We start from the raw sequence: 23,396 nt of genomic DNA on the forward strand, positions 1-23,396 counted from the left end.
CTCTTGTCTACACTCCGGCTTCTGTCTACACTCCCAGTTTCGGTCTACACCCCGGCTCCGGTCTACACTCCCGGCTCCTGTCTACACTCCCGGCGGCGCCGCCCTGTCGTGCAACGCGATTCCTCCCCTCCCGGAACTGAGGTCTCAGCCGCCGCCGGCCGACTTCGCAGGCAGCGGGGAGAGAGGCTCACTCCGGCCCCGCCCAGGCCGGTGCCGGGAACGGGAGCCGTCCTTCAACACCCGTCCGCTGGAGGCCATGTCCCCGTCCTCCTCCTCCTCCGAGCCCGAACAGTCTTCCCGGCAGCTGTAGGGAGCAGCCCACTGCCATTCACGGTCCGGCCGGACCGCAGCGGCTCCTCGGCCTCCAGGACCTCGTCCTCGCCGCCCTCACCGCCCTCTCCCTCCTGCCCTTCGTCCTCCGCCGCCCCCTCTCTCCCCGCCGGGCTCTGCAGCTCCGGAGCCGCCGGCCTCGGGCCCCCCACCCCGAGCGGGGCTTCCTCTGAGCGGCCGCGTGGCTGCTGGTCACCGCGCTGGCCGCCAGGGGGCGCCGACGGCGGCTTGAGCCCGCTCCCTCCTCCCGCCGCCGCTGCCGCCGCCGGCCCAGCCCCGAGGACCGGCCTGCACCCCGACCCGGCCGAGCTGGAGCGCCGCAGCACTCTGCTGCCGGCCGTGGGGGCGGCCGGGGGGGGGGTCCCGGGCCCGGAGCCGAGGTCCTGCCCAGGCCCCGGGGGTCCGTAGGTAGGAGAGGTGGCCGGAGGCCGGCCGGACCCGCATGCCCGCGGTGACGACAGTGGCGGCCGCCGTGTTACTGTCATGGCTGTTCCGCGCCTCGGTGCTGCTGCTGCTCTTCCTCTAGAAGCTCCTTGGCTCCTTGAGGCGGAGACAGGCAGGCGGCGGGGCGGAGGGAAAAGCTCCTCCGCCGCCAGCTGCGGAGGCAGCGATGCGGCCGCGGAGACAAAATGTTTTAACTGACAATTTCAGTATGTGAGCATGTCAATCCACTTGAAAGTCCTGAAATATAAATGTCTGAAAATTAAACTAATAAGGAAGGGATAAAATCTATTGATTTAAAATATAATTATTACCCAATAGTGTTTTTTAAAAAGAACAGAGTTTGACATAAAATCTGACCAGTGACTGCTATTAAATAACCAAAAGGCATTTAAAGTCAAGCGCAGATCTCGTTCCAGTGAAAACTGAAAATCTGTATGACAATGAAAATTTGGAGCGTGTACGTGTGTGAGTGAAGCCTGGACCTTGGGGAAAGAGAAGGACTTTGGGGAGGGTGGAAAAGGGAGCAAAATGCTAAGATGGGGAGAGAAACGGAGGCAAAAGACTAACGGAACAGCAGCCAGGAGACTGGGAGAAGCAAATACGGACAGAGAGGCAGGGAGAAAGCGAGGCACAGAAGAGTAAAAGGAGGGTGAGAGAGGAAGAAGTCGGGGGACAGACAGAAAGGGGAAGGGGCACATCGAGGGGCACCCCGGAGACAAAGGGAGAAGAAGGATGAGCAAGACTAACAGGAAGGGAGAGGAACAGAGACAGACGCAGAGACGAAGGTGCAGAGATAGCTGGGCAGGGAGAAAGGCACAGAGGGAGAGAGGGAGATGACAGGCCAGGGAGAGGGTCAGGTGAGCAAAAAAGGAAAGACAGGCAGACACAGAGACTGACTCAGACAGGGAAGGGAGAGGGGCCCTGTGACCAGGCAGATGATCAGAGAGGGGGACAGACTGAGACAAGGCGGGAAGGACCAACGGGCAGGTGGAGGAAGACAGAGGGAGGGAAAAGACTGAGAGGAAGAGACAAACATTCAGAAAGTCTCTCTCACACACACACACACACACACACACACAAGCTGCGAAGGGCAGAGAGAGATAACCTAAAGGAAATAACAGAAGAAACAAAAAAGAGGAAGGATACTTCAAAAAGAGAAAAAGGTGGAATGCGGCAAAGGATGGCTAAAAGCATTTGTGTGTAAGAATTATGTGCTGTTTATTTCCATTTTTTCTTTCATAGTTCGACATAAAATTTAAAACCTCAGGCTTGAAAAAGAAATGATGAAATTCTCCTGGCATTTGTTTGAAATAATACATCTGATTAAAAAAAAGCCCTCATTTTAATAATAGCTGTTAATGTCTTCATGATCCTGATTTCACAGTTGGGAATCAGAAAGAAACAAAAGAAGGAGTAATTATATTCAGCATTGATTTAAAAAAAAGGCTATGTAATGAGCTTTGTCCTATCTCCTCTAAAAAAAAGAGATGAGTTATTTCTTAAGGTCAAAATAATTGTTTCAAATTGCAGAGAGGGGTTGAAAGTATTGCAGCAATTCCAAATACTGTTAAAATTTCAGCTAAATCCAGATAAAAAGTAAACAAAACTCTCAAAAATCTTCCAAACAAGTCAATTGTACACTAATGGACATTTTTAGTTATTCAGTCTCACCTACATGGTTAGAGTCTGGTTTAGAAGAATCATAAAATATCAAAGTAAATGTCAAAGTTTGCAGACAGTATGATTAGAAATCAGATCTCAAAAACCACATAATGCAGTTAGCATGTGCTCGCTTTTGCAATGTGGTGTTCGACTCCGCTAATCAGAGCAATGACAGAACTAGGTGTTGCTGTTAAGAAGCACTTTTAAAACAATTCTGATCTAGTCTTCCAAAAAGGAGTATAAAAATTAACATCTTCTTTTAAAGTTAAGGTTCTTAGTTTCTTAATTTCCAAAAGATGTCTTATCCACACTGTATTTGTTCCACAATAAAAATGTAAAGATGAAAGAGCCATACAGTATTTCTATTTTAAGATGAACCTGAAAGAGAAGTCATTTTCCAACTGAACTGTGCTGCTTTACACAAGTATTGATGAGCACACAGGCAAACTGTTCTGTCCTCAGGGTACAGAAAGGGTCACAAATGTAGGGGTAGAGTAGAAGGAACTTGTACTAATGCTGAGAACTAAAGGAATCCTGCTCCTTATTCTATCAATCTAAACAAACGTATCTTTGCAAAAATAAACAAAAACCATTTAAAAACATGCTCTCATTTTGGACATAGGACTTTATCACACATGCCCCTAGCAAAAATTAGGGTACTAAGTGAGTATGCATAACTCTTCATACATTTGATCACTTTTTGTACACGTTATTAAATCAAAGAGTCACATACCTTCATCGTGTTGGTATTTGCTTCATCATACAGAGTGAGTGAAGGTGTACTTTCCATAGTATCTGTAAACCAATGCTCTGCATTGCTCCTCCACAGAGCTTGCGGAACACACAGCCAGCTGGTGAGCCAGGCACTGGGAGAGCGAGGCTGGAGTGGGCAACAGCACTCACCCAGGACTCAGGCGACAGAAAGGCAACAGCTGTCTGTTGTGACGTCAGTACCACTCTAGCCGGTCACCACCCAGAATATCTGAGATGCATTGGAAGCCACACTGAGCTCTTCATTAGCAATTCAGAAGCAATGATGCAAAACCCCATGAAACTGGGAATGTGCAAAGACTATCAGGATTTTTTAGATTTCTCACTATTAAATTTTTGATGCACACGGTTGGAAAAATGTTGAGATAATTAGATTTTTCTCTAATTCCCTAAGGAACAAAATGTATGGAATCTAGGCATGGTTAATATATCAGATTTTTAATGGCTCTTTGACATTTTTTATGTTACTAACAAAAAGCCTTTTTAAAAAACCCCAAAGACAATGCCTACAAAAGCTGACATCCGATGAAGTTTTGCATCTTCAAACTGACTTAATTGTCACAAAGAAAGAAAACACATTAGGAACATAATTCCTTATTTCTCAATTTGTGTTTGTTAAAATGAAAATGAGCTGGCTTATTCTGGCAAGAGCATTACTTCTTTATACCAGCAGATGGAGACAGCAATAGAATTGTGATCAGAAGACAATTCTGCCCTGTGCCAGATGCCTGTTGTCTATATTAGCTCAGGTGGCAGACTTAAAAGAAAAGGAATTAACCGAAACTCAACGTTCAATAACCATGAGAAGAAAAACAAAATAAAGTGAAGAAAATAAAAAACAAAGGTGCCTACTGGGTAAAACAGTGAGTAAGGAAGAGAAATGTGATTTTTAAATTCTTGACGCTGGTTTCTGCAATTGCTGGGTAAAAGCACATGCCTCTGTCTCCCACTTTAGGGAACACAGATCATACCTTCTGCCAGCGTACTGGAGTGATGCAAGGGTCCTAGCAGACAAGACTCATACATTACTTGTACTATTTGAGGAAAAATGTATCCCACTAGCCAGAAACACTACCTTTCTCTGCTACTAAAAGGTTGTCTTCACACCGCTTATGTCACCCTACCAGATCAGCAGCACTCTGTATACCAGCTTAGAAAACAGTGAAATAAAAGACACTGACTTTAAAACTTGAAAATAAGTTACTGCTTTTTCAAAAACAGGCTCTACTTCAGACCTATCTGTATAAATCCACCAAACCTTCACCAACTATTCAAACAAAAGTGGTAAGACAGTTATCCCTGTCTGAGAGGCTTCACATTAATTTAAAGTTTCCTCAAACACCTGTTTCTCAAGTGTTCAATCCTTTACCATTTCCTGTGCTCTGTGGTACTCACCTGCTAATAAGAGGTAAAAGTCAAGTACCAGCCTGAGTACCCAAAACACAAATATCCAGGTCCCTGATTTTGCCTTTAGTGACTTCTGCTTCCTTCAAAATGTACAAAGGATACTTCTCAGATAAAGTTTTTGTTACTTATGAGAAATATAAATTCAAGGCAGCTTTCCTTAAAAACCATAATAAAAGCTCTTGTTATGAAACAGATAAACTGAAATGCAGAATAATGAAGGAATCCACCTTCATTGTGGGATAAATTAAAATGAATATTTCTACTAGTCAAAAAGGTCAGGATAAATCCACTTGTATACATGGATGGTAATCATTCAAATGATTCTATTTATTTTTGAGCTTTGAAAATTGTTAGGCCTTATAAATTCAAGTAACTCTGAAGTAGTGAACAATCATAATTAAGAATATTTTAAAATATAGTTTCATTACTGTCAATTAGAAGTCTCTAATTCTGAAAGGAAAGGACACAGCTGTTAACAGTGAATTCCATCCATAATGAACCCTCAATTAAGGAACAACCTACAACTTGCTAATAAAACACAGAATTTCAGTATTCTCTTTGATATTACATCATTAATTACATCAGTTAGCTTTGTCTGTACCCTGTAAGTGTTCAATACAAATAGTAGTGAAACAGATTTAGAAATGTTTCTTATCCCCTCCCAGGGGTTATTAAGGATATTTAGGGACTAGTTTAAACCCTAAATATAACCTTGCCTATTTAGTATGAAAAAAAAAAAAAAAAGACATGTTTCTTACAATATCCTGAAACTGTGCTTAAAACATGCTATCAAGGTCAGGTAATAAAGAGGCTTTCAAAGAATAAATCTTCAATAAGAGCGATATGAATTAGTAAGATTTAATTTTTTGCCTGCACATAAAAACTCATACTGTGCATCTTAGAATGCTAAACAACTTTCTCTGCAAAAACACAGGCACACTGACTCTACTAACACAGTGTTTAACTTAAGTTATAAGGTGAAAACATAACTATGGGACTAATTACAGAAATTTAACTTTCTGAATCTAATTACTGACACTGCTGATAAACTTTAATTTTTTGGTGCCTTAGCTCTTAGGGTGACTTTCAAAGTGCTTGACCTTTAAAGGTGAAAATAACGTTTGAAGCTAATTCTCTCACTTACTTCCTAAGAAATTCTAAATAAAATGAGTAAATGATTACCAAAACCAAGGGCCATCTAATGGAAGCTAATTTGTAGAAATTTAACATTTTTCTTAGAGGTAGAAAATCAGTATTTTGCAACCACTAATGTAATAAATGATTTTGGCAAGGATTACAAATAGATGACAGAAAACTACTGGATGAAAGATGGTTACTGAACAAGATATTCTTTGATTACTGTTTATTTATAATTTCAAAGAGAAAAAGATATGCTTACAACCAACCAAGTGAGCATGTTTAATATCACCAATAAATAACAGGACAGGCTAAAATGACATGCTTCCTGATGTGATGTAAATAGGGGACAAAACCAACTATGCAGTATTTCTCTGAAAATATTTAAATTGAATCTAACTGTGAGAAAATAAATAAATGTATACTATGGGCCATTCTACAAAACAGCTTGCTTGACCTCTTCAGATATCAATATTATGAAGGAAAAAATAGGCAAAATTATAAAAGACTAGAGAGACATGACCACCAATATAAAGCGTTACATTTGAGTGAATTCAGAATTTCTCAAAAAGCTATAAAAAATATTTACTAATAACTGGGGTGGTACAAATATGGTTGGTATATTAAATAACATCTTATCAATGTTAAATTTTGGAGGTGAGACAAAAATAAGAGCAAGTGAGAGAGAGCGTGTGCACAAATGGGGGGAAATGTTCAGAACTGGTAAAGCCAGAAAACTATTTGGCCGTTCACTAGAACCATATTTACACTTTTCGGTACAACCTTTCCCAGCAGACCTCCTCTCCTTTTATCTCTTTGAAATCATATTTACTGCAACCTTTATTCCTCATTACTATAGTCATCTTAGTGTAAACTGGTTAATCAGATGCTGTAGCAAGTTTGTATCACACATGACTTGGAAATGGCCCAACATTAACCTGGCCTGAGCTGTTGGCTGGTTTGCTCCTTCTGGATTTGATTAATTGCAAAGGCGGATAACATAAACACGAAGGGATTGTGTCCCTCATGGAATAGATTACTTTCATTTTGTTAAGCATAAAGTTCATTCCTAGACTGCTTTTTCTACATGTCCTGTTGTAATGGGTCTCCTGCTGTCATTACTTATATTTAGAAGTCATCTAGCATTTTTAACATGTGCTGCATCTGAGATTTTCTTCCAAGTGAAAGCACTTCATGACTTAAGTGTTTCCTGCCTATTAACACATGTGCAGTTACATCAAAAAATATATAACGTATATTGAGTGCTTCAGTACTGATCAATGTTAATGTAAAAGATTAATGTTAATACACCTTTATTTACTACCAATATCATAAAATGTGACATGTATAGCATGCCAAGTAGTAGTTTGCAAAGATTAATTAGTCCTCAGACAATAACCCTAAAAGACATGTTACCCCACCCTCAATTTTAAAATTGAAAAGACAGAGGCCTAAATGGATTAAGTGATTTCTCCTGTGTAGTACTGGACCCAAGATGTGAGGCTGGGATTAAATTCTCCAGCCTTTATTCCTAATTGGTATACTATTCCCTCTCTATGTAGAAATTAAGGTTAAACAAATATTGGCTCAGCTATGAAAGCCCTTTAAAATCAAGCATTAGAGTTTAAAGTGAAAAAAACCTAAGAAAGAAAGGAATAAATCAAGAGCTAGGGGATATATATTTACAAAGCATCCATCTATTATCTGATTTAATACTTCAAATTCTGTGGAAAAATTCAATTCACTGAGATAATCCAACATCAAAGCTGAGAATCAACATAATTCTTGCAAAGTTGAGGATAATGAGGCAAAGGAATTAAGAATGCAAACTGGGAGGTTCTTATAATAACATAATAATGTAGATATGAGAAGACTATGGTTGGGGTAAAATGAAGACAGTGGACAGACTTCAGAGCAAAACTTGGCAAGTTACGGATGACTCATAAAAGAGAAGTTTAAGTCAAGGATAATCCAAACACTTAAAAACTGGATAACTGAAAAAATGTTACAAAAGAACTATAAGTAGGACCTTTCGCATGGGAAACTGGCATAGGGGCAGAAAAGGTACTAGTTTCTTATCTACTCTTGGCCACCACCCACCAAAAGCAAGTAAACAAACAAGCAAGTAAGCAAATAAACAAGCCCGAAGGGTCTAGAGTGGTAAGAACTGAGATATTCCCCGATTAGTCAGATGAACTGAGTCAGCAATCCACAGCCAGCAGGATATGCAAAGTGCCAGCCTCATAGAGCTCCACAGGTAATTACAGAAAAGAAAGTATCAGGACAGTTAAGGGTGAAGTGAGCTGTTCCACGGGCAGGACGTGGAATTGGAACCATGGTTATAAGGCAAGATTTGTGAGAGTTTCCCTGCTGTGAATCTAATGGCAAACAGGACAAATTTCCCTCCAGGATCTTACAACCTACTTTCTAAATATCTTTAGGTTCCATCTCCACTGCCAGTAACCTAACACAGGCAACCATGAGCTCCTGGTGGATTTCCCTAAGGGGCTTCTTACTGGTCTCTAGCCTTTAAAACGGTCTTGCCCTCCTCTAATTCATTCTTTTTTTTTTTTTTTAACATTTTTTATTGATTTATAATCATTTTACAATGTGTCAAATTCCAGTGTTCAGCACAATTTTTTAGTCGTACATGGACATACACACACTCATTGTCACATTTTTTCCTCTGTGAGCTACCATAACGTTTTGTGTATATTTCCCTGTGCTATCAGTATAATCTTGTTTATCTATTCTACAATTTTGAAATCCCAGTCTATCCCTTCCCACCCTCTGCCCCCCTGGCAAGCACAAGTCTGTATTCTCTATGAGTCTATTTCTGTCCTGTAGTTACGCTTTGTTTTTGTTTGTTTGTTTGTTTTTTAGATTCCACATATGAGTGATCTCATATGGTATTTTTCTCTCTTTCTGGCTTACTTTGCTTAGAATGACATTCTCCGGGAGCATCCATGTTGCTGCAAATGGTGTTATGTCTAATTCATTATTTATACCACAGAGGGTCCAAAGAAAGATACAGACATTACTACGCTCCTGTGGGTAAATGAGGACAGGGGAATTAAAATTAGGTTTCTAGGGAAGCACCTAAGAGGGCACTGAAGGCTGGTCTTGGAGGCTCAGGGGATGTTTTGTGGAGAAAGTAACATTTAAGCTATCATTTGAAGGAATTTGCCAGGCAAAGAAGAAATAGAAAAGAAGGATTTGGAGGAGAAGGAACATTATGGGCAAGAGCCAAGAGGCGTAGGATGAGTGAATTTGGTGAAGTGAGAATAGCTCAGCAAGGCAAGGGCTTTACATTCAAGGAAGAGCAGGAGTCTTTAAAATGAGGCTGAAGGCACAGAGCAGGCAATGCCTTGAGAGTGAAGTTTAAGAGCTGGAACTTTCCCTGAGGCTGATTTAGGGAGACATTGAAGACAATCAGGCTAGTGGCAGGAACAGACTTTTCACTTAAAGAGTGACAGCTGATGCAAAATAAATTAATGAGCCCTCTAAGAAGAGTAAATTGAGAGAATAAGCAAGGAGCTGATGGTTGACTCCTGGGGAATAAGAATAAACTCTAGACCAAGTTTCAATAATATTGCAACAAAAATATATAGTAAATGCAGGCGTCTTGTGAGTCTATTCAGCCTCACTTCACATAGTGAGTTCTGACAGCAAAGGCGTCATCAGAATCTGTCTGGGTTCTGCGTTTGCATATCAAACTCAAAAAGAAGATAAGGAAGCGTTACTTGTACCTCAAGCTCTTACTTATTTTTTTAAAACTTTCTACTTGAAAATAAGTTTAGATTTGGAGAAAAGTTGTAAAAATAGCAGAGTGCACCTGTACCTACTTTCAATGTCCCCTAATGACGGCATGTTTGCCTGATGGTGATCTTAAGTCCCGTCTTTCCTTCTAAACTCATTGGAATTCCATTGTAAGAAAATGCTGTCCCTTCTCCCTATTTATCTACTTATTTACATGTATGAATGCCTGGAGATATATATTATGCTGTGGGTTAAAATCCAATACTCCCATTTTCAAACTGGCTTCCTGGCACCACACGATGTTCCAAGATCTTCTTGTGTTTCCCCTACCCCAGCCTCAGACTCCGCCATTTCCCCCAGGACCCATGGTTCCTCCCTCCGGAGAATGGTATTGAGAGGTCCGGGCACTAAGGTGTTCACTCTAACTAGGGTCTTACAGCTCGTCGTCCTCTCAGGACAGAACTAGAACATGTTTGTATGTGTACTAGCACACATTCACCCAGCTGTATTTATTTTTGAATTCTGCACCTGCAAATATATACTAAAAATCACAGGTTCATATGGATACCTCCGACTCCAAAGAAAACAGGGTACATTCCAGGTTATTCCTTTATCTGTAACTTCCTTATCCAATGGTGAAAAATTATACTTTCATTATCTATAATAAATTCACTTATTTGTTCAAACTCAGGATGCACAAAAGAGAGTTTCAGATTTCCTAACCAGGACCTCTGTGAGAAACGCATTTATTACATGCAGTACAACACTTGTGTTTATCTTTAGCCCTAGAGTATAAAATCAAACTCCTGTTTTCCAAAGTTACTTGGTTCCTTTCTTTCCCACTCAAGTCAGTGTGGTTTTGTTACTTATTTGTAACAGAGTTAGGTTCACTTTCTACTGTTTGTATTCCATTTTGGAATCATGCCCCACCCAACACACCCATCTAGGCTGACTCTTATTTATATCTGGAGAATGCGTGAAAAATTACCAGAGTCCTCAGAATCAGAGTTGTACAAAAAAGTATAATTGGAGAAGTGTCACTCCCCTTTGCTCCCTAGTATCTTGTTTCCATTATTGCCTATCTTCCTACCCCTATTCCTACTCCCTTTCCCTGTAGGAAAACAATTTTATTAGTTTCTGGTTTATCATTCCTCGATTTCTCTTGCAGGAATAAGCAGACACATGTATCACACCTCCCTGCTCACGTGCAGAGCAGCATACTATAGACGCCCTTTGCATTTTACTCTTTTTGCTTAATTACACCGTGACAGCTCAGAGCCCTTCCTTGTTCTTTCTTAAAACTGCAGCTCTTTGTTGTGTGGCTGTACCATAATTTATGCAATCATTCTCCTATGAGCATTTAGGTTTTCAATATTTTGCAATTACAAACAATCCTAAAATGAGTGAACTTGTGCAAATGCAAGAGTGTCATTAAAGGAGATTCCCACAAGCGGGGCTGCTGGGTCAGAAGTGTGTCTGTGGGGCTGCCAAGCATTGCCAGTCACCCTCTAGAAGGGCTGCGCGGGCTGGCGTCCCTGCCACCGGTGTGTAAGGGGGGGCCTATTTCCCAGTAGTCTGGCAACAGAATGTGCTGTCATTCTCTGATTTTTGCCTATCTGAGAGATAAGAAATGTTATCTCAAAGCTGTTTTAACTTGTATTTCTTTGATTTTGAGTAAGATTAAACTTTTTGTGTGTGTTTACTGTTCATGAGTTCTCCCATTTTCCTATGAGGTCTTTGGTTCTTTGTCTCTCAATTTTTTTTTTTTTTTTGTCCTTCAATTACTAAGAATTCTTATATATGGAGGATATTAGCCTTTTTGACTGTGGTATACAGTGAAAATATTTTCTTCTAGTTTTTCAGCTATCTTCTTTTTTCATGGTGGTTTTTGCCATGCAAAATTTTCTTATTTTTACGTACTCAAATTTACCAATCTTTTACTGCTTTTGGGTTTTAAGTCATAGTAAGTCTTTCTTTAAGCCAAGGTTAAAGAAGAAAACCCGTGTTTTCTTTTAGTATCTCTACTGTGTGACTCCCGCTCTCTAACGCTTAGGTTCTAAATCTGTTTGGAGTTGCTTTTTCTTTTTTTTCTGTGTGGTAACAGCTTTATGGGTATACAATTCAAATACCACATAATTTACCTACTGAAAGTGTTTAATTCAATTTTTAAAAGTATATTTATAGAGTTCTGTAACCATGACTCCAACCAGCTGTAGAATATTTTCATCACCTCAGAGAGAAACACTGTACCTTTTACCAGTCTTTCTCTTTTCCCCAAACTCCCTCAGTCCCTGGCAACCACTAATTTACTTTCTGTTGCTAAATTTGCTTGTTAATGACATTTCACATAAATGAGATAATATAATACATGGCCTTCTGTGACTGCCATCTTTCACTCAGCATAATGTTTACGTTTCATCCATGCTATAGTACTAGCACTTTTTACTGCCATGTAACAGTCCACTGTATGGACATACCACATGTTGCTTCTCCATTTATCAGTTATACATTTGGGCTGTTTTCAATATGTCGCTATTATAAATAATGCTATGAACATCTGTGTACACACTTTAATGTTGAGTTTATTCTTGTGCAAGATTGAATCTGATTTTATCTCTTTCTAAGTGGCTACCCAGATATCCTGGTACTACTTATTGAAAACTTCATCTCTACCTCAGTGACTTGAAATGCTACCTTTATTGTTTCCACGAGGACCTCGTTTTGCTTCTGGGCTTTCTATTCCACTGCTCCGTTTGTTTATTCCTGTGACAGCAGTGCACTGTGTTAATTGTAGAAGCTTTATAGGGCATGTTTTAGTGTCTGGTAGGGGCAATCCCTTCAGGTAGTTTTCTTTTTATGGTCTCTTCCTGGCTACACTTGTCTGTCCCTCCCCTCCCTCTTATAATTTAGTACCAATGTTGTCTAACTTCATTTTTAAAAAGTTTCTTGGTACTTTCACTGGGATTGAGTTACATTTAGAAAATAAGGAGAACTGACATCTTTATAGTGCTGAGTCATCCTATTTAAGTCTACTTTTGTGACTTACAAAAATGTTAAAAACTTCTTCATGCAGCTAAATGGTAACTCTTTGTGTCTATGAAGCTGCTGATCTTTTGAAGTTAATTTCATACCCTGTAACCTTACTGAATTCTTTTTATTGTTTGAATTCATTTTACCAGTGATGCCCTGTGGGTTTTCTAGCTATGATAGCAGATCTGAGAGAAGAGATAGCTCACTTCTTTACCCATTCTCATGCTTCTGACTGATTTCTTATCTAACTGAATTGGTTACCACCTACATTACAATACTGAACATTAGTGGAGGTAGTGAGCACTTGCCTTGTTTTTGTATATTATGGAAACACCTCAAGTATTTCCCAATATATAAGATCTCTGGCTTTAGGAGTAAGATATAGATTTTTTTATTTTTTAAAAAAGTATCCTGCAATTTCTATTTTACTGAGTGTGTAGGTCTGTGTGTTTTATTTTTATCATAAATGAGTGACTTTTTTGGAAGGCTTTTTCATTATCTATGGAGATAAATGATTTTTCTTCCCAAAGCTATTCATATGAAGTATAATTATTAATGACTATGTTAATACAGAACCAGCTCTGCATTCCTGGGATAAATCTCATATGGTCATGGCATATTATTGAATAATTACACTATTATTTTATTTAGTATTTTGTATCAGTATTCATAAGGGATGTTGGTTTGGAGCTTTTTATTTGTACTATTCTTATCAGGTTTAAGTATCAATACAAGTATAGTATTGATATTGATAAAGCAAGTATAGCTTTATGTAAAACAAATTAGGAAGCTTTCTATCACTTTCAACTCTAGAACAATTTATAAAGCAGTAGAACTATCTAGTCTTTAAAGGTCTGATAGAATTCCTTGGTGAAACCATCTGGGCCCGATTTTTTTTTGTGGGGTAATTTCTTAATAACATTATTTCTTCTATGCAAATTGATCCATTTAAGTTTTCTAACTCATTTTGATAATCTGCATGTCCCTAGGAAATTATTTATCTAGGTTTTCAAATGAATTGCTGTGAGGTCTGTTAAGTAAGATCTTGTGATTTTTAAAACAAACAAAAATAAATTGTTTTCAGTAGTTATTTCAACTTGTGATCTCATTTTGCATTTTGATAATTTAAAAAATCATAATATAGATTAATTAGGTCTACAGTTTTCTATCCTCTACCTCTATAATTTCTACTTTTTATCTTTATTACTTCCTCCCTTGTGCTCTCTTTAGGTTTACTGTGTTGTTTTTCTAGATTTTGTTTTGAGCTGGAAATTTAATTCACTTAATTTCATTTTTACAGATAAATTTGTTTACCACCATGAATTTTCATCTGAACACTTTAACTGGGGTGTTTTACAGATTCCTATTTTAATGGTGCCCTCTTCTGTCAATATTGCAAAGTCCAGGTATATCAGCCAACTGTTCTGTTCTGAGAGGAGAAGTTGATTACAAATCCTACAGTTTTGTGGTTCTTGGACTCACAGGACTAGGAATTTCCCCCCTTTGCTTTACTCTCCCTTCACCGTCCAACTGCCAAAGGCTACCTTTCCCTTCCTTATGTGCCTTTTTGTCTCCCCTGTAAGCTACCTATTTTGAAGGCTGCTTTTTCAAACTGTATGTACTTTTAAGTCCCTTCCCTATAGCCCTTACTCCAACCTAGGTCTTTTTTCTTCCTTTTAGAATTTTCAGGGTAAACTTAGTCTTTCTGGCTAAGTGTTTAGATCAAGTTTGGCTTCTCTGTCTGTTTCACTCCTTCCTTTTTTTTTTTTTTTTTCAATTGAAGCATAGTTGATTTAAAATATTATTAATTTCAGGTGTACAATATAGTGATTTGATATTTTTATAGATGATACTCCATTTAAAGTTATTATAGTACAGGGAACTATATCCAATATCTTGTAGTAACTTATGGTGAAAGAGAATATGAAAATGAATATATGTATGTTCCTATATGACTGAAGCACTATGCTGTACACCAGAAATTGATACATTGTAAACTGACCATACTTCAATAAAAATACATATAAAAAATGAAAAAAGTTTTTACAAAATAATGGCTATATTTCCTTGTGTTGTACAATATACCCTTGTCGCATATTTAATTTATACATAGTGGCTTGTATCTCTTAATCCACATCCCATCTTGGTTCTCCCCTCCTCTCTCCCCACGAGTGACCACTAGTTTGTTCTGTGAGTCTGTTTCTGTGTTGTTACATACAGTTTTACCTTATAGATTCCACATATAAGTGATAACAGACTGTTTGTCCTTCTCTACCTGACTTATTAATGCCCTTTAGGTCTATCCACATTGTTGCAAACTGCAGAACTTCATTCTTTTTTATAGCTGAGCTCGCTCCTTTTTTTTTTTTTTTTTCTTTTGCCCTTGCTTGCCACAAAGTCTTGTGGCAGGCAGGAATGGAGTAAGAGTGTGAGAAATCATATGCTACATTTGATTTTTTTTCTTTTTACTTAAAGTTACTTGAAGTTTAAATTCTCTCAAATTATACTATGTCTTCAAATTTTCCTTCATTTTATTATATGTATATTTTTGAAGGAAAAGTGGGAGGCAGTAGCTAGATGACCACCATTGTCTTCAGTTATCTGGAAGTCCTCCCTGGCATTTATTTTGGCAACAGATTTACTGAAATATTATTCACATATCACATAAAACCATTTAAAGTGTACAATTCAATGATTTCTGGTATAGTCACAAAGTTGTGTAACCATCATCACAAACAACTTTAGACCATGAAAATCACCCCATAGAGGAAATCTGTACTGTTTAGCTATTATCTCCTAACCCCTCCACCCCCTAGCCAGCCCAAGACAATCCCTCATCTGTCTTGATAGATTTCTCTATTCTGTAAATTTCATGTAAATTGTTTTTTACATGTCAGTTGGTGGACATTCAAGTTGTTTGGCTATCATGAATATGCTACAAACATTCATTATGAGTTTTTGCATGAACATATGTTTTCATTTTTATTGGCTATAAACCTAGGAGTCCAACTGTTAGGTCAAATGGTGACTGTATTTTTCAAGTGGTAGTACAATTCAAGTGCCCACCAGGAGTGCAAGAGGGTTCCAATTTTTACATCCTTGCCAATATTTATTATCTGTCCTTTTGATGACAGTCATCCTAGAGGGTATGAAGTGGTATCTTACTGTGGCTTTGATTTGCATTTCCATTGATGGCTAATGAGAATATCTTTCCAGGTTATTTATTGGCCATATGCATATCTTCTTTGGAGAAATGTCTATTCAGGTCATTTGCCTACTGTAAACTGACTATAACTCAATTTTTAAAATGTTAAAAAAAAATCCTCATATTGAACACAACCTTTGCAGGAAGACCACTTAAGAGGGCTTTATCCTAAAGAAAGAATTACAGTGTACATCACAGCACTGTTTAAAGACTGAAAAACTGTAAACACTATAGGACTGGCTGACTAAATGGAAACACGCTCGCTAAGAAGCAGAGACTAATTTATTGGCAGTCAAAATGATGATGGCATTTTAGGTGAAAGAAAAACCAGATCATAAAACAGTATGTATAATATGATCTGATTTTTTGTTACAATAGAAAAATTAAAAAGGAATGACTTATTTATTTAGTCTATTTGCCAGGGAATGTGGAAAATACATCTATCTCTAAAAGTCTCAAAGGATATATACCAAATGTTAACAGTGGTTTTCTCCAGCTGACAGTAATTTACTGGTGGTTAGTTCCCATAGTTTTGATTACATTTTATTGATTATCTTCCATGAATATATATTATGTACTTATTTATAAAAATACCTACAAAAATCTATGTACTCGGATCTAAGGGAAACGTGACTCTTTCAGACCTATCTTACTCTGCTCTCTCTTATTTCTAAGTACAAGACTTTGCACATAGTAAGCAACTGCTCATAGCTAACTTACTGCCTAGGTAGAAATACAAATTACACAGGATAACACATAATAAAGAGTCAAACTCTAGTCATTAAAACTTACTCTAAAGTTAATATGTGCAGCTAGCTTATTTTTAGTAGTTGGTCTTTTTTCTCTATACCAAGGTTTTAAAAGTAATCCACTGGGCTTTGGGTCCTTTTTCCACTCAGTCTTTTTATTTCAAAAACAGTACTGACTAACATTTATTGGGTGCTGAAAAGGTATCTGTTATGATTTTATATCAAATACCTTGCCAAAAACTTAAGATGGTTAACAAAGAGCCAAAGAGTATACACTTCATAGAATCACTTTCACCAAAAAGAAGACATATGCTAATCACCAAATTAGCTAATAGAGATACTTGACTGAGGATCAGATTTGGGTCTGGGTGTAACAGCATCAAGAGCGAAAGGAAAGTAAGACAGATGTGCAGTTCTCATTCTCAGAAAATGAGGAAATGTACCAAATCCTTCAGAATAGAGTCAATTTTCTTCCTTTAAATTAAAAGGTATTTCTTGTATTTGCTTTTGCAGTACATAAATAAAAATTAGATTATATGGGCTTTGCACAAGGATGACACATGCATTTATGAATTATTCCCCATCCTAAGGATTTCACAATGTCCAAACATCATCTCATAGACTACTAACTGTTTTAATGGATAAATGAAGAATCAGCCAAACAAACTGGAACACTTGAATACAAGATATTTCTGCCAATCATTGACAAACTGAATAATAAAGATGATGATTTTATATATATATATATATAGTCCAAACTGGGCAGAATGAAAGGGGGCATATTATTTTTGCTGGGCAACAGGTGTAAACTGGTACATGTGGTCACTCTTAGTTATCAATCTAACAGCAAATGGTAAAGGTAGGAATTAAAAGAAGGAATAGCTCATTTACTTCCACAAGAAATTAAATGAAATGAACAGTGAAATTGAAACAGGATGTTTATCTTTCCTATAATTGAGTTTGTTCCTGGCAAACAAGGTTAGTTTGGCTTTAAAAGATATCTGTTTAAAGTACAGGAATGAGGTAGGGATAAAGAGGTGAATACACCTAGCCAACTTAAAATTAATTCAACTGTTCAGGTTTTCTTGAACCTGAAAGTGTAAATAAAACTGAAGTGAAAAATTTTATAAAACAAAGATTAAAATTTTCAAAAATCTAGATATTGGTAAGCAATCTCCAATAAATGATGTAAGATTGGTAAATATATCAATCCCCAGCAAAATTCTTACAAGAAAAGCAACTGAAAAAGAAATACATGCTCACTAATTGCTAAGTACTAGCTCAGAGAGAGTAAATCATATATTACTCAAGTTCGTATTTTTCAATAGGGTTACTATATTGTTAACACTCTACAGACTATATGCTTTATGATTTCAGAAAAGTTATTGATGAAAGCCTTGGGGATGACACGCAAACACACACTGGAAAATGCTGGCTAGAAAGATCAAATGCAAAGCCAACATTCACTTTTTAGAATAAGTGCTTAAAATTCACAAACATTGAGAATTTGTTCTCAACCTCACTCAAAGCCTGGATGCCCATATGTCTTATTCTACAAACAGCCATTAGTCATCATCTGTGAATATATGGAAAGAAAACCAGTGAAAGATATTATTTCATTATAACCACTTGAGTATCACCATACCCACTACAAAAGAAAGATATCTAATCTTAACAAAAAGCCATACCTACAACTGGTTTACTTTGATTGTCATTTTATGGTTATAAAACAGTAAAGCTGAACAGCTAAGCTGACAGTCTTTTTCTCATGAACTGTCTCAAACTGTCTTACTCCTTGTGCAACTGATTTTTTCTAAACTTAAATCAGGTTTATCAACTTTTATTTTGAGTCTAATTTGTTAATCTTTTAATATTTTATTCTGTTTTATCCTGAGTTAAAAGGCCAGGGAGACCTAAAAACTATCTTAGGATAATAAAAAGCTGCCATAAAGCATAAATTTATCCAGAGGTAGAGGGTAACCAACAGGTAATGAAATCAGGAGTCTGGCTCACTAAAAAGAAAATAGTTTCTCACACATAGAGCCATCCAACAACAGATTAGGCCATTTCACAGAGTGTGCACTGCAGAGATTCCTGACCATCAGAAGCATTCCTCTGGAATCTGGTGTGGTTAGGGAGTCATCTGAGATCACCTGTGTACTAGACAAGTATGTTGTGATAACTACAACTCACTGGGTTGATACAAAAACTTCTGTCTCACACCACATGCTTGATACCAGTCAGGTGACTCTAGTACATTTAGTAAACAAACTAGAACCCATGGCTTGTTTTCAGATGTCCTTTGAGCCACAAATGGCTTTTTCATTTTTAAAGCTCTATGAAAACAATATAAAACAACAACAAAAGAATATGAGACAGAAATGGTATATGGTCTGCAAAGCCTAAAATATTTACTATCTGCCTTTCATGCAGTGACCCAGAGATTCAGGGTACCTTCATCTTGTGGCTTCTAGCTTCTATCTTAAAGTGGCTTGGCCACCTCAATGCCTAGTCTCCACCAGGTCTCCTTCTGCTTACACTCCAAAATCAGTCATGTGGCACCACCTCACTGCAATGGGGCTGGGAAGTGTTTTGCTCCAGATGCTCAAGGGAGCAGATGAATCCTGGCATGGGAAAGTCTCCACCACTGCTTGTATATTGTGTTCTAATTCAGAGATTCTATGGTTCTAATATTTCAACTATAATTTTCATTTCTAGTATAAATCTTGATGAAATGGTTTTAAAACTGATTTAGAAAGAAATGTATCAAAATATCACAGCTGGTGTTAGAGTAAAAATGCTATATGTTTGAGTTAGAACTAAGACAAAGGAACTTAAATATCACCTGCGGCGTGTCTAGATTAGATTCTTTAGCTTGCATAGCCTTCAAATCTTAGTATGCGCACAATGTTCCTAATGAATCATAAAAACTTGAAATTTTAAACATTAAATGATTGGAACAGAAAACTTGATAGATTTTGCAGAAAAATATGTATGTGTACTGACTTTATAAATAAAAATAAAGTAAGTTCTATGCCATCACTGCAGGAAAACTTGGTAATTTGGTCATTTCAAAATCTCAACACTTCTCACTGAATTGATTTAGTAAGTATGGAACAGCTGCAAACTGAATTATACATGACAATAGTAAAATATTTTATAGATTGTTCAGCCATATCTACTGGACATACATACAAAAGACATAAATTAGAGTATCTCTTTTTTCTTTAATCTAGCAACTGAATGTTTCATTACTTGGTAAGAAGACTTCATTTACACAAACATACCAAACTTTAAAAAATTAGTCCATACTTAAAAATTGGTTTTAAAAAACACACAGAATTCTACATACCTACTCTATAACAGTCTGTTAGGCACAAGAGGAAACTATGTAAATATGGTAAAAAAAAATATTTAAAAGCTTACACAAAAGATTTAAATGACAGAAAAAAACAGAAATTCATCATACCAGAATATATTGTTACATTAGGAAGACTGAAAAATAATTTTGAGAGTTTATATCTCAGAAGCAAATCACAAAAAATAGGATTACCCTTTCAAGAGATTAATAATCGTCAATATGCAAAACAAGGAAGGAGGTATGAGAAATTAAATAAGAGGATGCACTAAAACATACTTCTAAACAAAGCTCAACAATATAACTATGAAAAAGCTAAAAACTTGAAATTGATTTTGGTTGCACATTTCAAAAGGACTCTATAAAGGCACACTTGCGAAACAGTCACTGGAATAGATCTTTCAACTTACTAGTGATAAAAGACACAATGAACTACAAAACAATTTTCTAAAAATATTAAATTGCAGAGAGCAGATAGGCAGACTGTAGTTTAAGGGGTAGGGAAGTGCAGAAGCCCAAGGGGCTTAGCACAGCCTAAGTATCTAACACTTAATAATGCAGCAATTAAGGTAATAAGCCTATTTTTAGTCAAAGATTGATGAAAAAAATAAAAATCACAGTAATCAGAAGAAATGCAAAATGAATCCAGTGATTTTCTAACATTTCAAAACACTTTAGGGGACAAAATATTAAACTGGTATTAAGAAGTGAAAAGGATGTTAAGTAACATATTTTGTGAAACCATGAATACCAGTGATAAAGGTATCTTAGTTTTATGGCTTCATAGAACAAGTGATTTTAAAATGGAAGTAGATTAAGAAGTACTAACCTCTAAATTTTGTTTAATTGTTTAATTTGTTTAATTTGACTTTCAGAAAAGGAAATCCTCAAAGAAAACTTCTGCTAAAGTTATCTAAAAGGAATGCCATGGGTATTATTGGGAAATAACTTTAAATATTTTAAAATATTTTTAAAACATGATTATAACTTTAAAGATTTAGAAGTATATTTATCCACCTTTAAAAATGGAAAATATTGACCAAATCACCATGAAGTATGATCAGGGACTTTGGTTTGATAAAAATAAAAATGTCCCCGTCACCCTTGGCAATCAATTCCAAGAGCTGACAATAGTACTGAAATGTTCTTACCTAAACCTATATTTTACCCCCACTTTCTGTACTCACTCAACAAGAATGTACACATTATCAATAAAGAGCCCAAGTGTTACAGCTCCAAAGAACTTCAAAAAAACAATGTTTAATCATTGGACTACTGGCCCCTCTTCCTTAGCTTCCATTCCAAGGTGGTGAAATGATGGTGACAATAAAGATAATGACAAACACCTGAGTGTGGCAAGCCAGGCGCTGTGGTCTGAATGCTGGTCCCCCTGAAATCCGTATGTTGAAGCTCTAATCTGCTGCGACGGTGTTAGGAGGCAGGGCTTTAGGAGGTGCTCAGGCCATGAGGACCTAATTTATGGATCCCTCATGAATGGAATTAGTGTTCTTATAAAAGAAACCCCAGGGAGTTCCCCACGCCCTTCTACACTGCAAGCAGTTAGCAGTCTGCAACCCAGAAGAGGGGCTTCCCCAGAACCCAGTCACACTGGCCCCCTGATCCTGGACTTCCAGTCTCCAAATCTGTGAGTAGTACGTTCCTGCTGTTTAGAAGCCACCCAGTCTGCGGTATTTTGTCACAGCAGCCTGAACTAAGACAATGAGTCTCAAACACATTTACATGAATCAAGTCATTTAATCCTCAAAATAACCCACTGAGCTAGGTGTACATGTGCCCCATTTTACAGCATGGGAAATGAAGGGAAGGAAGGTTTTGTAAACTGCCTAATGTCCTAAAGCGATCAAATAGACAGGACAGAGTACTATTCAAGGTATTCCAAGCCTAGTGAGATGCGCCGTCTAATAAGGCAGCTACTAGCCCCATGTAGCTCTTTACATTTAGTTGATAATAAATGAAATGAGAAATTCAGTTCTTCAGTTACATTGCCACATCTCAAGTGCTTAGTAGTCATACAGGGCTAGTGGCCACCATGTTGGACAATGCGGATATGGAACAGTTCCATCATTGTGCAAAGCTCCACTGGGCTGTGCTGAGCTGTCTGAAATCTTAGTCACCTCATAATATACCTTGCTTGTCTGTGAAGTGATGTGTGCTTATAGAATTGGCATTACGCTTGAACCAACTAATCCATAATTCAGTATTTCCAGTGTTATATTCTTATTCCCCCCAACTTATTATCATTTAATGACATGTGCTATACTGAATCTCTTAAAATGTATACTTCTCCAGCACTGTAGACTCCATGTCTGAATTTGAAGAAGTTTAGTTCTAAGGTATCCTAAGATCTTATGTCAAAATTGATTCTGGACCTTTACATTCCTTCATATATGGGTCCACATATTTAGTTCAATGAATAATGACTATGTACACATTGGCTTCTGTTATTTCTGTCTATTGAATGCCCCATTCCTCTATTTCTTCTGGTAATAGCATCACTCAACAGTGGCCTTGCCCTCCACTGGACTCAACCTCCACTTTCCGCCCCAGGGGTAAGAGTGTGACCTAGGCATGTACTGTACACCGTGTACTGTATTGGACACAGTTCAGGGTGGAAATTATGACTTAAGCTGGGTCATCCAGGATGTGCCAGAAGATCTTCCATATTAATAGCTCATTTCTATAGGAATCAAAAGCTCTAAAGACCAAGGAGGACAGGATTTACAGGCAACCATTTTTTCCTGGCAACATGGATAAAGCTGTCTACAGAATGCCTGCAGAGAGGACACAAGAGTTAGATGATACTGTTTGAGGCTTGGACCTGTTTCTTAACTTCTTGACCTAGCATTCATATGTGCTAGGAAGTTCCCCTTTTGCTGAATTTGTATGCTTTGGATTTCTATTCCTTACAATGAAAGGAACAGAAGACTGGAGAGAGAGATTCCAAAGACCCTTGGTATTGTTTGGGAAGGAGATAATGACACTAATGATATACTTACATTAAAGGTGTATGGCAAAAAATGGTACTCACTAAAAATATATATATATACATACATATACATATATATATACACACATACACACACACACACACAATTTCCACATTAGTAAAGCAAAAGCAAAAAAGACAAAAACAGCAACAAAAAAAACTCCAAAGTCAAAAATCCAGAAATAAACCACCAACAATAAAATACCACTTTTAAGACAACCATATTGCTAACTACCACTGGAACAAGTGAGACAAAAAGGCACTTGTCCTATACTCCCAGTTCTGGATCTCTAAACTAGAGCAGGGAGGGGTTTAAAAGTCACTGATTAGGGAAGAAAAAAGGCTGTATGATCCAGGTTTCAATCTGTGTCACATGCTTTTCAATCTTTAAACAGTGGCACCTTTCCTACAAGGGTAAATTACATTTCTGAAGGAAGCCATGCTAGTACAATCTTATATAGGTAACTGATAAAATTAAAAGATCTAGAGAATCTAAACAGAGGATTTTTTTTTGGATATCATTAGTTTATAATAAAA

At 37.5% G+C, this 23,396-nt stretch overlaps 1 pseudogene; it reads right to left on the minus strand.

Moving 5' to 3' along the window:
- The window catches only part of LOC141577535 (inner nuclear membrane protein Man1-like), a 45,122-nt pseudogene extending 36,555 nt beyond the window's left edge, over window positions 1–8,567 (minus strand).
- Between the last annotated feature and the right edge of the window lie 14,829 nt (window positions 8,568–23,396).

Source organism: Camelus bactrianus, chromosome 4, assembly GCF_048773025.1.
Source record: "Camelus bactrianus isolate YW-2024 breed Bactrian camel chromosome 4, ASM4877302v1, whole genome shotgun sequence".
NCBI classification, from domain to species: domain Eukaryota; kingdom Metazoa; phylum Chordata; class Mammalia; order Artiodactyla; family Camelidae; genus Camelus; species Camelus bactrianus.